Genomic DNA, 12,538 nt, shown 5'->3' on the forward strand with positions numbered 1-12,538 from the left:
TTCGTTCCTGTTCAACACAAGAGGGTTAAAACCACTGTAACTCATCACACAGTCAAAAACTGCCTGCAGTTGTTCCTTACTTCTTTATGGTCCACAACGGTAGCGATAATTATTCATTTTCATATATCCTTGTAAAGATCTTATTTGTTGATTTTGGATTATACTGTGTATAGGAAAAATTAAATTCAGTATCTTATTAATAACGTATGGTAACCTGCAACAGTAAAGTGCTATCATATAAGTGCAAGAAACAGTACAAAGGAAGCATAGTTGGTCGTTTTATTGAAAACATACTTAAAAATGGCATTGTTATAAATTTATTGATAATACTTAAAGATATGAGAGGAAAAAATGCAAAATGGTTAGACATTCTGCTAAGGAAACTGCGAACATAAACAAGTGCTAAACATCAGAAGAAAGAGAAAAACATGTTGGTAATCACCAAGGGGGAAAAAAAATTTCATTCAGTGAAAAGCTTGAGGTTGAGAACAGTTGGAAGATCGTTGTTGTGGATGGAAGTGTGTCCCGTTGATTTAGGGTGAAATTTTGGTGATAGCCATAATTATTACGTCATCGTCCGTCATAATTTTTCCTACAGTTAAACTACCTGTGTTGTGGTGATTAACATTTTGCTGTCTGTTGTTGTACTGTTTGTGATGTTATGATTGTTGTATGTTACTTGGCCAGTTGCCGTTTCTATGCCTAAAATTGTTCCAAAAACTATTCTGCTGTGAAAAAGATCTCTGGGGAGCCTGTTGCTCCTGATAGTTCTTATGATTCCAGTTTTGGCCTCAGTTACCTGAAAACTGCTTATCACAGTGATTGTGATGATAGTAATTCTGCCGTTGTTAACATGGCGACGATCAGAAATGGAAACAGAATTTTGCTGCCTAAAGTTACGGCAATGAAGTCCGTTTTGATAGTTGTGTGAAGAAAAACTGATTCACTGTGAATTATGCAAATCATTAAGTTCGAGAAGTTGTGAGACATCGTGAAAAGCATTTGTTACCTTTTTGGTAAGTGGGTAAAGGAGTGCGTAAAGATTTCGACAGTTTTGAAATACAAAGTTGTATAAGCTCGAATGGACTGTACGAATCCGTTAAGCGCTGGTTTTAATGTACTATGTATCCAAAAATTTGAGTGATCGTAGCAAATTGTGACCCATAGAAATGTGGTAAACAAAGAAGCTTATGCTTCACCTTACGTTGTGTTGTGTGACCAATATGTATCTAGAAAATCGTTTTTAAATTCTTCCAGCCTGACGTGCAATTTGCGGCATTCTCATGTCTAGTTCGTCGTGTAAATGGCTACATATTAATTCCGCTTATTAAGTTACCGGCCGTTGAGATAGTAAGGAATAAGTAAATCGTATGGGTGTAAATCATTTGCACTATTCCGTAAAACTTTGAACTTGCAGATTGAGAGGAAGTGTTTGGAGTCAAAGCCGTCACACCACCGTGAATTACCACATTTTGGTCTATTGAAACCAGGTTGAGAGAAGCCGTTGTTAAAAGCCACTCTCACGTCTGATGGGCCTAAATTTTGATGTTGCTGTGAGGCGTGTATATCGTCGAACCCCCCCTGCGGGTCCGGGGTAAGAATAGGCCCGAGGTATTCCTGCCTGTCGTACGAGGCGACTAAAAGGAGTTTCAACTGTTTCGGCCTTCCATGTGATGGTCCCCCTTGGGGTTTGACCTCCATTTTTCTAAATTTCTACAGAAGTACGAGCCTTTTGGGGAAGGACACCTTACGTGGTGTACCACTGGTCCTAAGTGCACTCAGACCTTGGCACTGAGCATTGTAACGGCGTTGTAACCATACCCACTATTACTCAAATTGGGCCTAAACGCCTTTTGGGTTGTCCCAGTTACGCCCATAGTGCGTCTCCATCTGCACCAGCGATCATGATGGACTTTCCATGGCACCAGAAATCCAGCACGGTAGCCAGCCCGTTGTGGTGGGGTCGTCATGTACCCTCTAGGTTGTAGCCCCCTGACAACACAGGGATCGTACTGCCGATACCTGAGCTGCACCCTCCCCACGTCGGCCAAGGAGTAGATGCCCGTCTCCTTAGGGCATCAGGACTCCCGGCAATGGTCATCCTGCCAGGTGGCCCTTGCTGCGGCTGGGTGGCGCCCGTGGGGAGAGCCCCTGGTCGGAGTGGGTGGTATCGGGGCGGACGTTTCGCAGATGAAACGTCACCACGTATCGGGTCGCTCTGCGGCCGAGTCTTTTAAAAGAAAAAGTACTGTTTCTGGTTCTGGTTCTCCTGCCCCTTCCCCCTTGGCCACTCCATGGGAGGAGGGACAGGCCCGCCGGCTTGGAGCGAAGTACTTCCCCCGCTATTTGGTCTGTTCTCGAACCGATGGGGGGACATTCGCCACCTCCAAGCCCATGTTCTTTGTTCAGCACATTGAGGACATCTTCGGGGAAATCGAGGCTCTCAGCAAGATGCGTTCAGGGTCCGTACTTATCAAGACCACGTCCGCCACACAGTCGGCGGCGCTCCAGGCGTGCGACCGCCTAGGGGACATTCCAGTCTCCATTGTCCCACATCTGGCACTCAATAGGACGCAGGGGGTTATTTTTCATCGTGACCTCCTGCTACAATCTGATGAGGAGCTCAGGGCCAACCTGGAGCGCCGAGGCGTGCATTTCGTCCGGCGAGTCCAGCGCGGCCCCAAAGACCGTCGCATCGACACTGGGGCCTTTATCCTCGCCTTCGAGGGGGACGTTCTCCCGGAGAAGGTAAAGGTAATGTGCTACCGGTGTGACGTGCGACCCTACGTTCCGCCTCCTATGCGCTGTTTTAGGTGTTTGCGCTTTGGGCACATGTCGTCACGGTGTGAGGCTGAGCCCCTCTGTGGCGATTGTGGCCGTCCTCTTCGTGAGGAACATACATGCACCCCACCACCTCGGTGCGTTAATTGTCCTGGCGTCCACTCGCCTAGGTCCTCAGACTGCCCCGCATATCAGAAGGAGAAGAAGATACAAGAAATCAAAACTTTGGATCGGCTGTCTTATTCTGAGGCCAGGAAGAAGTACGACCGCCTCCATCCCGTGCCATTGACCACTTCATTTGCCTCAGTTGCGTCCACTCCTTCCGCGGTATCCTCATCCCTCTCCTGTCCCCCCTCCGCCTCCTCCGCCCATCAGGGGGCTCTGCCTCCGCCTCCCAAATCCCTCCCTTCCAAATCCTCCTCCCCCGTGGCCCCCACCCCCTCTGCCCCAGGGGCCAACCTTCCTCCTCCTTCTCCCCACACGCCACCTGAGAAGCGATCCTCTTCTCAGGCATCCATCGGGGACACGTTCCGGACCCCGGCTTCCGAGGTCCGGCGTTCCAAAACGGACCCCGCGCGTGAGGACCTTCTTCGGGTCCAGCCCACCATCCCTGTGCCTCCTCGGCCTTCCAAGAAGGCCTCCAAGAAGAAGTCTCTATCCCCCTCTCCACCCCGGCGCGTTTCGACTGACGCTCCATCCGTGAGTCGCCGCTCCCGGCCGTCCTCAGTTTCGCCGGGACGCTCTGCTGCCAGGCGCTCAGCTGGCCTTTCGTCGGCAAATGATGCTGCCCCTCCTACACAACCAGGGACAGCGGCCGCAGCTGGCGACCAGTCGATGGAACCGGATCCGCCTCCCATCGGTTGTAGCGTTGTTCCCTCGCAACCTGGCCCTCCGCGGCCGTCGAGGTGACCAGCTCTTCCCCCGTCTCGTTCCCCCAACTTTTTGACTAGCGATGGCGTTGTTTCATTGGAACATAAGAGGTATTCGATCTCACCGGGAGGAATTACAACTGCTCCTCCACCTGCACTGTCCGCTCGTCCTTGGACTGCAGGAAACCAAGTTGCGCCCGACTGACCGTATTGCCTTTACCCACTATACCTCGGAGCGGTATGACCTTACCCCTGTGGACGGTGTCCCAGCTCATGGTGGGGTCATGTTGCTCATTCGGGACGACGTCTATTACCATCCCATCCCATTGACCACCCCACTCCAAGCAATAGCTGTCCGCATTACTCTTTCTGCTTTTACTTTTTCAGTTTGTACCATCTACACTCCACCGTCGTCTGCCGTTAGTCGGGCTGACATGATGCACCTGATCGTTCAGCTTCCCCCGCCGTTTTTATTGTTTGGCGACTTCAATGCCCATCATCCCCTTTGGGGCTCTCCTGCATCCTGTCCAAGAGGCTCACTCTTGGCAGATGTCTTCAACCATCTCAATCTTGTCTGCCTCAATACCGGCACCCCGACTTTCCTCTCGGACTCCACTCATACCTTCTCCCACTTGGACCTCTCGATATGTTCTACCTCTCTTGCCCGTCGGTTCGAGTGGTATGTCCTTTCAGACACCCATTCGAGCGACCACTTCCCCTGTGTCGTTCGTCTCCTGCACCACACCCCATCCCCACGTCCTTCGAGCTGGAACATACTGAAAGCTGACTGGGGACTTTACTCATCCCTGGCGACCTTTCCAGACCATGATTTTCCCAGTTGTGACAGTCAGGTCGAATACCTCACGGCTGTTATCATCCATGCTGCCGAACGTTCCATTCCTCGTACTACTTCTTCACGTCGCGTTTCCGTCCCCTGGTGGAACGAGGCTTGTAGGGACGCTATCCGTGCTCGACGACGTGCTTTACGCACCTTTCGCCGCCATCCTACGTTGGCGAATTGTATTGAATACAAACGACTCCGAGCGCAGTGCCGTAGAGTCATCAAAGACAGCAAAAAAGCTTGTTGGGCCTCTTTCACCAGCTCCTTTAATAGTTTTACTCCATCTTCCGTCGTTTGGGGTAGCCTGCGCCGGCTGTCGGGTATTAAGGCCCACTCCTCGGTACCTGGCCTGACCTCAGGTAATGCGGTCCTTGTTGATCCGGTGGCTGTCGCCAACGCCTTTGGCCGCTTTTTCGAGGAGGTTTCAAGCTCCGCCCATTACCATCCTGCCTTCCTTCCCAGGAAAGAGGCAGAAGAGGCTCGGCGACCTTCCTTCCACTCGCTGAATCTGGAAACCTATAATGCCCCCTTTACTATGCGGGAACTCGAACGTGCGCTTGCACTGTCCCGGTCCTCTGCTCCAGGGCCGGATGCCATTCACGTTCAGATGCTGGCACACCTTTCTCCGGCGGGCAAAAGCTTCCTTCTCCGTACCTACAATCGCGTCTGGACCGAAGGTCAAGTCCCCATGCGCTGGCGTGACGCCGTTGTTGTTCCTATACCCAAACCCGGGAAGGATAGACACCTTCCTTCTAGTTACCGCCCCATTTCTCTCACAAGCTGTGTCTGTAAGGTGATGGAGCGCATGGTTAATGCTCGGTTAGTCTGGATTCTTGAATCTCGACGGCTACTTACTAATGTCCAATGCGGCTTTCGTCGCCGCCGCTCCGCTGTTGACCACCTCGTGACCTTGTCGACATTCATCATGAACAACTTTTTGCGAAAGCGCCAAACGGTAGCCGTGTTCTTCGACTTGGAGAAGGCTTATGACACCTGTTGGAGAGGAGGTATCCTCCGCACTATGCACAGGTGGGGCCTACGCGGTCGCCTGCCCCTTTTTATTGATTCCTTTTTAACGGATCGAAAGTTTAGGGTACGTGTGGGCTCCGTATTGTCCGACGTCTTCCTCCAGGAGAACGGAGTGCCTCAGGGCTCCGTCTTGAGCGTAGCCCTTTTTGCCATCGCGATCAATCCCATTATGGATTGCATTCCACCTAACGTCTCAGGCTCTCTCTTTGTCGATGACTTCGCGATCTACTGCAGTGCCCAGAGAACATGCCTCCTGGAGCGCTGCCTTCAGCGTTGTCTAGACAGCCTCTACTCATGGAGCGTGGCAAATGGCTTCCGGTTCTCTGAAGAAAAGACGGTTTGTCTCAACTTTTGGCGATATAAAGCGTTCCTTCCGCCATCCTTACATCTCGGTCCCGTTGTTCTCCCATTCGTGGACACAACTAAGTTTCTAGGGCTCACGTTGGACAGGAAACTGTGTTGGTCTCCACACGTCTCTTATTTGGCGGCCCGTTGTACACGTTCCCTTAATGTCCTCAGAGTTCTTAGCGGTTCATCTTGGGGAGCGGATCGCACTGTCCTGCTTCGCTTGTATCGGTCCATAGTCCGATCGAAGCTGGATTATGGGAGCTTCGTCTACTCGTCCGCTCGGCCGTCCCTCTTACGCCGGCTCAACTCCATCCACCATCGGGGGTTACGTCTTGCGACCGGAGCCTTCTACACTAGTCCTGTCGAGAGTTTTTATGCTGAAGCTGCCGAGTTACCGTTGACCTACCGGCGCGACGTACTGCTGTGTCGGTATGCCTGCCGGCTGTCATCTATGCCCGACCACCCCTCTTACAAGTCCTTCTTCGCCGATTCTCTCGACCGTCAGTACGGGTTGTATGTGTCTGCCCTGCTGCCCCCCGGAGTCCGCTTCCGTCGCCTGCTTCGACAATTGGATTTTGCCCTCCCTACCACCTTCAGAGAGGGTGAGAGCCCGACACCACCTTGGCTCCAGGCTCCGGTTCATATTTATCTCGACCTCAGCTCCCTCCCGAAGGATGGTACTCCGGCTGCAATGTATTGCTCACGGTTTGCCGAACTTCGTGCTCGACTTGCCGGTCACACCTTTATTTACACCGATGGCTCCAAAACTGACGATGGTGTCGGCTGTGCCTTTGTCGTCGGGGCCGCCACATTTAAATACAGGCTCCTCGACCAATGTTCCAGCTTTACGGCCGAGCTTTTTGCTCTCCATCAGGCCGTTCAGTATGCCCGCCGCCACCACCATTCATCATATGTACTCTGCTCTGACTCACTCAGTGCTCTTCAGAGCCTTGGAGCTCCCTATCCGGTCCATCCCTTGATACAACGGATACAGCAGTCCCTCCATTCTTTGGCTGATAACGGTGGTTCCGTCAGCTTTCTGTGGGTTCCCGGACATGTGGGAGTGCCTGGGAATGAGGCTGCGGATGCTGCAGCCAAGGCTGCAGTCCTCCTGCCTCGGCCAGCCTCCCATTGTGTCCCGTCATCCGACGTTCGTGGGGATGTCTGTAAGAGGCTTGTGTCGTTGTGGTGGGATGCTTGGTCATCCCTCCAAGGAAACAAGCTCCGGGCAGTAAAACCGCTACCAACTGCTTGGACAACATCCTCCCGACCATCTCGGCGCGAGGAGGTCCTTCTGACCAGGTTGCGGATTGGGCATTGCCGGTTTAGCCACCGCTACCTGCTCTCCGGTGACCCAGCCCCGCAGTGCCCTTGTGGTCAGGCATTAACAGTGCGCCATGTTTTATTGTCGTGTCCCCGTTTTAGTCAATTTCGTGTTGTCCTGTCCCTGCCATCTACTTTACCGGATATTTTAGCTGATGACGCTCGAGCAGCTGCTCGTATTCGGCGTTTTATAACTTTAACTGGCTTGTCCAAGGACATTTAATCTTTTTACTTATTTTGTCTGCATCCTTGTCGGGTCCTTCTGGTGTCCCCTCCATCCCCTTGAGTTTTACCAGATTCCATGTGCTCAAACAACAGTGACTGGGCGCTAATGACCTCAGCAGTTGAGCGCCCTTAAACCCAACCCAAAAAAAAAATATATATCGTCAAACAAATTTGGAGATCGGTTGTACATAAAATTTGAAGCAAGTAAGCTTCCTGTTAATATTTGCAATCTTAGAATTTGTTGCAGATTTTCTGCTCAAGTCTCTCGTTCACAATTGACTGATTTTCGAAGGGTCTAGGACATTTTGAAATCCACCAAACTCTCCAAAATTTGCCGGTTCTGTTGAGCTGGAATTGACTTCAGTATGTTCATCAATTTGGGCAACGTCCTCAATTTCAGAATTGCTGTGGGAAATTGCTCTTTAACATTATCCACGTCGGATTGAATGGCCTTGAGCTGCTGGGACTGCAGTTGCGTCTTAGTGACTAAAACGTTTGGAACTTTCTTATTCATCATGGTAATCAATAAGGTTTTGTCCTCTTCGTGAACGTCTGTAATGTTTTGTGATTTTTCGTCAACTACAACAACTTGTTTTCAATCTGGCTGCTCATTCGCTGTCTCTTCGATTTGCAAATTAAGTGTGCAAACCCGTGTAAAAGTATGTTAGAGTCGTTTGTAGCATTCTTCTTGGTTTTTTTTTTTTGTCTAAAATCTGTTTGAGCTGTCCTGAGACAACTTAATATCGGCATTGGCAAAAATGTTGTAATCAGTAATCGGTTGCATGACTGTACTGGAAATTATCTTTTTTTTTCCTTTTCTTAGCAATGGATGCAGCATTATTGAATCAATGTTCATGGCCAAACTGCAAGTAGAAATTTCGGAAATGAAATTACTGTCAGAATCTGAATTTTGCTCAGAAACAATTCTTGTAGCACTAGAACATAGCGATTTACTGTTAGTGGTCATACACGGTTTGACCATTATTGCAGCAAAGGCAAAAATTTGAAATACAAAATAAAACAAAATCACAAATGAAATACGGAGAAAAATATACACAAATGGTTACTAAATGAAATGCGCAGTGGCTATAACAATACACAAAAATTAACTAAAATATTAGAGAAAGGCAGAGCACATAATCTGTCTACAGAGAAAACGTCAGAAAACTACTCATTTCATACTGTAGGGAGGTGTTCTATGATAATATAACATATATTTACCGGTATTTTTTCTGGGTTGTAATGTCAAGCTGAACTCATAATTAGGGAAAGAGTTAAGATCGTATTTAAGACCATAACTAATCTCATAATTCTTGAAAAGTGATCAGCAATGCAAAAGATAATAAAATATGAAACATTAAATCTATACTGTGAGGCTCATGACAAGAGTACAGTCTGTTCTGGGAAATTTAAGAAAACTGTCTTGTTAGTAATAATACAAGCAGAACGAACTACCCTTCCTCATCCACCCCCCGTTTCGCACTCTCGCCCCCTACGGCACACTCCCCCCCCCTTCGGCACCCCCCCCCCTTTGGCACACACCCCCCCTTTGGCACACACCCCCCCTTTGGCACACACCCCCCCTTTGGCACACACCCCCCCTTTGGCGCACACACCCCCCCTTTGGCGCACACACACCCCCCCTTTGGCACACACCCCCTTTGGCACACACCCCCCCTTTGGCGCACACACCCCCCCTTTGGCGCACACACCCCCCCTTTGGCACACACCCCCCCTTTGGCGCACACACCCCCCCTTTGGCGCACACACCCCCCCTTTGGCACACACCCCCCCTTTGGCACACACCCCCCCTTTGGCACACACCCCCCCTTTGGCACACACCCCCCCTTTGGCACACACCCCCCCTTTGGCACACACCCCCCCTTTGGCACACACCCCCCCTTTGGCACACACCCCCCCTTTGGCACACACCCCCCCTTTGGCACACACCCCCCCTTTGGCACACACCCCCCCTTTGGCACACACCCCCCCTTTGGCACACACCCCCCCTTTGGCACACACCCCCCCTTTGGCACACACCCCCCCTTTGGCACACACCCCCCCTTTGGCACACACCCCCCCTTTGGCACACACCCCCCCTTTGGCACACACCCCCCCTTTGGCACACACCCCCCCTTTGGCACACACCCCCCCTTTGGCACACACCCCCCCTTTGGCACACACCCCCCCTTTGGCACACACCCCCCCTTTGGCACACACCCCCCCTTTGGCACACACCCCCCCTTTGGCACACACCCCCCCTTTGGCACACACCCCCCCTTTGGCACACACCCCCCCTTTGGCACACACCCCCCCTTTGGCACACACCCCCCCTTTGGCACACACCCCCCCTTTGGCACACACCCCCCCTTTGGCACACACCCCCCCTTTGGCACACACCCCCCCTTTGGCACACACCCCCCCTTTGGCACACACCCCCCCTTTGGCACACACCCCCCCTTTGGCACACACCCCCCCTTTGGCACACACCCCCCCTTTGGCACACACCCCCCCTTTGGCACACACACCCCCTTTGGCACACACACCCCCTTTGGCACACACCCCCCCTTTGGCACACACCCCCCCTTTGGCACACACCCCCCCTTTGGCACACACCCCCCCTTTGGCACACACCCCCCCTTTGGCACACACACCCCCTTTGGCACACACACCCCCTTTGGCACACACACCCCCTTTGGCACACACACCCCCTTTGGCACACACACCCCCTTTGGCACACACCCCCCCTTTGGCACACACCCCCCCTTTGGCACACACCCCCCCTTTGGCACACACCCCCCCTTTGGCACACACCCCCCCTTTGGCACACACCCCCCCTTTGGCACACACCCCCCCTTTGGCACACACCCCCCCTTTGGCACACACCCCCCCTTTGGCACACACCCCCCCTTTGGCACACACCCCCCCTTTGGCACACACCCCCCCTTTGGCACACACCCCCCCTTTGGCACACACCCCCCCTTTGGCACACACCCCCCCTTTGGCACACACCCCCCCTTTGGCACACACCCCCCCTTTGGCACACACCCCCCCTTTGGCACACACCCCCCCTTTGGCACACACCCCCCCTTTGGCACACACCCCCCCTTTGGCACACACCCCCCCTTTGGCACACACCCCCCCTTTGGCACACACCCCCCCTTTGGCACACACCCCCCCTTTGGCACACACCCCCCCTTTGGCACACACCCCCCCTTCGGCACACACCCCCCCTTCGGCACACACCCCCCCCTTCGGCACACACCCCCCCTTCGGCACACACCCCCCCTTCGGCACACACCCCCCCTTCGGCACACACCCCCCCTTCGGCACACACCCCCCCTTCGGCACACACCCCCCCTTCGGCACACACCCCCCCTTCGGCACACACCCCCCCTTCGGCACACACCCCCCCTTCGGCACACACCCCCCCTTCGGCACACACCCCCCCTTCGGCACACACCCCCCCTTCGGCACACACCCCCCCTTCGGCACACACCCCCCCTTCGGCACACACCCCCCCTTCGGCACACACCCCCCCTTCGGCACACACCCCCCCTTCGGCACACACCCCCCCTTCGGCACACACCCCCCCTTCGGCACACACCCCCCCTTCGGCACACACCCCCCCTTCGGCACACACCCCCCCTTCGGCACACACCCCCCCTTCGGCACACACCCCCCCTTCGGCACACACCCCCCCTTCGGCACACACCCCCCCTTCGGCACACACCCCCCCTTCGGCACACACCCCCCCTTCGGCACACACCCCCCCTTCGGCACACACCCCCCCTTCGGCACACACCCCCCCTTCGGCACACACCCCCCCTTCGGCACACACCCCCCCTTCGGCACACACCCCCCCTTCGGCACACACCCCCCCTTCGGCACACACCCCCCCTTCGGCACACACCCCCCCTTCGGCACCCCCCACCCCCCCCTCGGCACCCCCCACCCCCCCCTTCGGCACCCCCCACCCCCCCCTTCGGCACCCCCCACCCCCCCCTTCGGCGCACTCCCCCCCTTCGGCGCACTCCCCCCCCTTCGGCGCACTCCCCCCCCTTCGGCGCACTCCCCCCCCTTCGGCGCACTCCCCCCCCTTCGGCGCACTCCCCCCCCTTCGGCGCACTCCCCCCCCTTCGGCGCACTCCCCCCCCTTCGGCGCACTCCCCCCCCTTCGGCGCACTACCCCCCCTTTGGCGCACTCCCCCCCCTTCGGCGCACTCCCCCCCCTTCGGCGCACTCCCCCCCCTTCGGCGCACTCCCCCCCCTTCGGCGCACTCCCCCCCCTTCGGCGCACCCCCCCCCCCTTCGGCGCACTCCCCCCCCTTCGGCGCACTCCCCCCCCTTCGGCGCACTCCCCCCCCTTCGGCGCACTCCCCCCCCCTTCGGCGCACTCCCCCCCCTTCGGCGCACTCCCCCCCCTTCGGCGCACTCCCCCCCCCTTCGGCGCACTCCCCCCCCTTCGGCGCACTCCCCCCCCTTCGGCGCACTCCCCCCCCCTTCGGCGCACTCCCCCCCCTTCGGCGCACTCCCCCCCCCCTTCGGCGCACTCCCCCCCCCTTCGGCGCACTCCCCCCCCTTCGGCGCACTCCCCCCCCCCTTCGGCGCACTCCCCCCCCTTCGGCGCACTCCCCCCCCTTCGGCGCACTCCCCCCCTTCGGCGCACTCCCCACCTTCGGCGCACTCTTGGGGGCCCCCCCCCTGCGGCGCACTCTTGGGGGGCCCCCCCCCCCCCTGCGGCACACTCCACCCCAGGGGGTCCACAACTCTTTTGTGCATACTTGCGTAGCGAGCACGGGACCCCGAGCTAATGTGGCCTTCCTTCCTTTCCGGGCTGCATACCTTCCCGTTCCGCATCCTTCCCCATCCCTATCTTCGCCCCTCCTCCCCTCACCTCTGGCTCTTTCCTTCCCTTTCTCCCCATCTGGGAGTATGGTTTGTGCCTACGTCCGGAGACGGACGCTCGTAAATGTACTGCATTCTTCGCCTTCCTTGCTTTTATGTCTTCTTCCTTCCTTTGTCCTTCTCTGTCTTCTTTCTTCCTTTGTCCTTCTTTTTTCCTTACCTCTTCTCTTTCCCTTTTCTCCGCTGCGGCGTTTGAGACCTCTCTTCCTTCCTT

The sequence above is a fragment of the Schistocerca cancellata genome, chromosome 5, assembly GCF_023864275.1.
Source record: "Schistocerca cancellata isolate TAMUIC-IGC-003103 chromosome 5, iqSchCanc2.1, whole genome shotgun sequence".
Taxonomy (NCBI): Eukaryota; Metazoa; Arthropoda; class Insecta; order Orthoptera; family Acrididae; genus Schistocerca; species Schistocerca cancellata.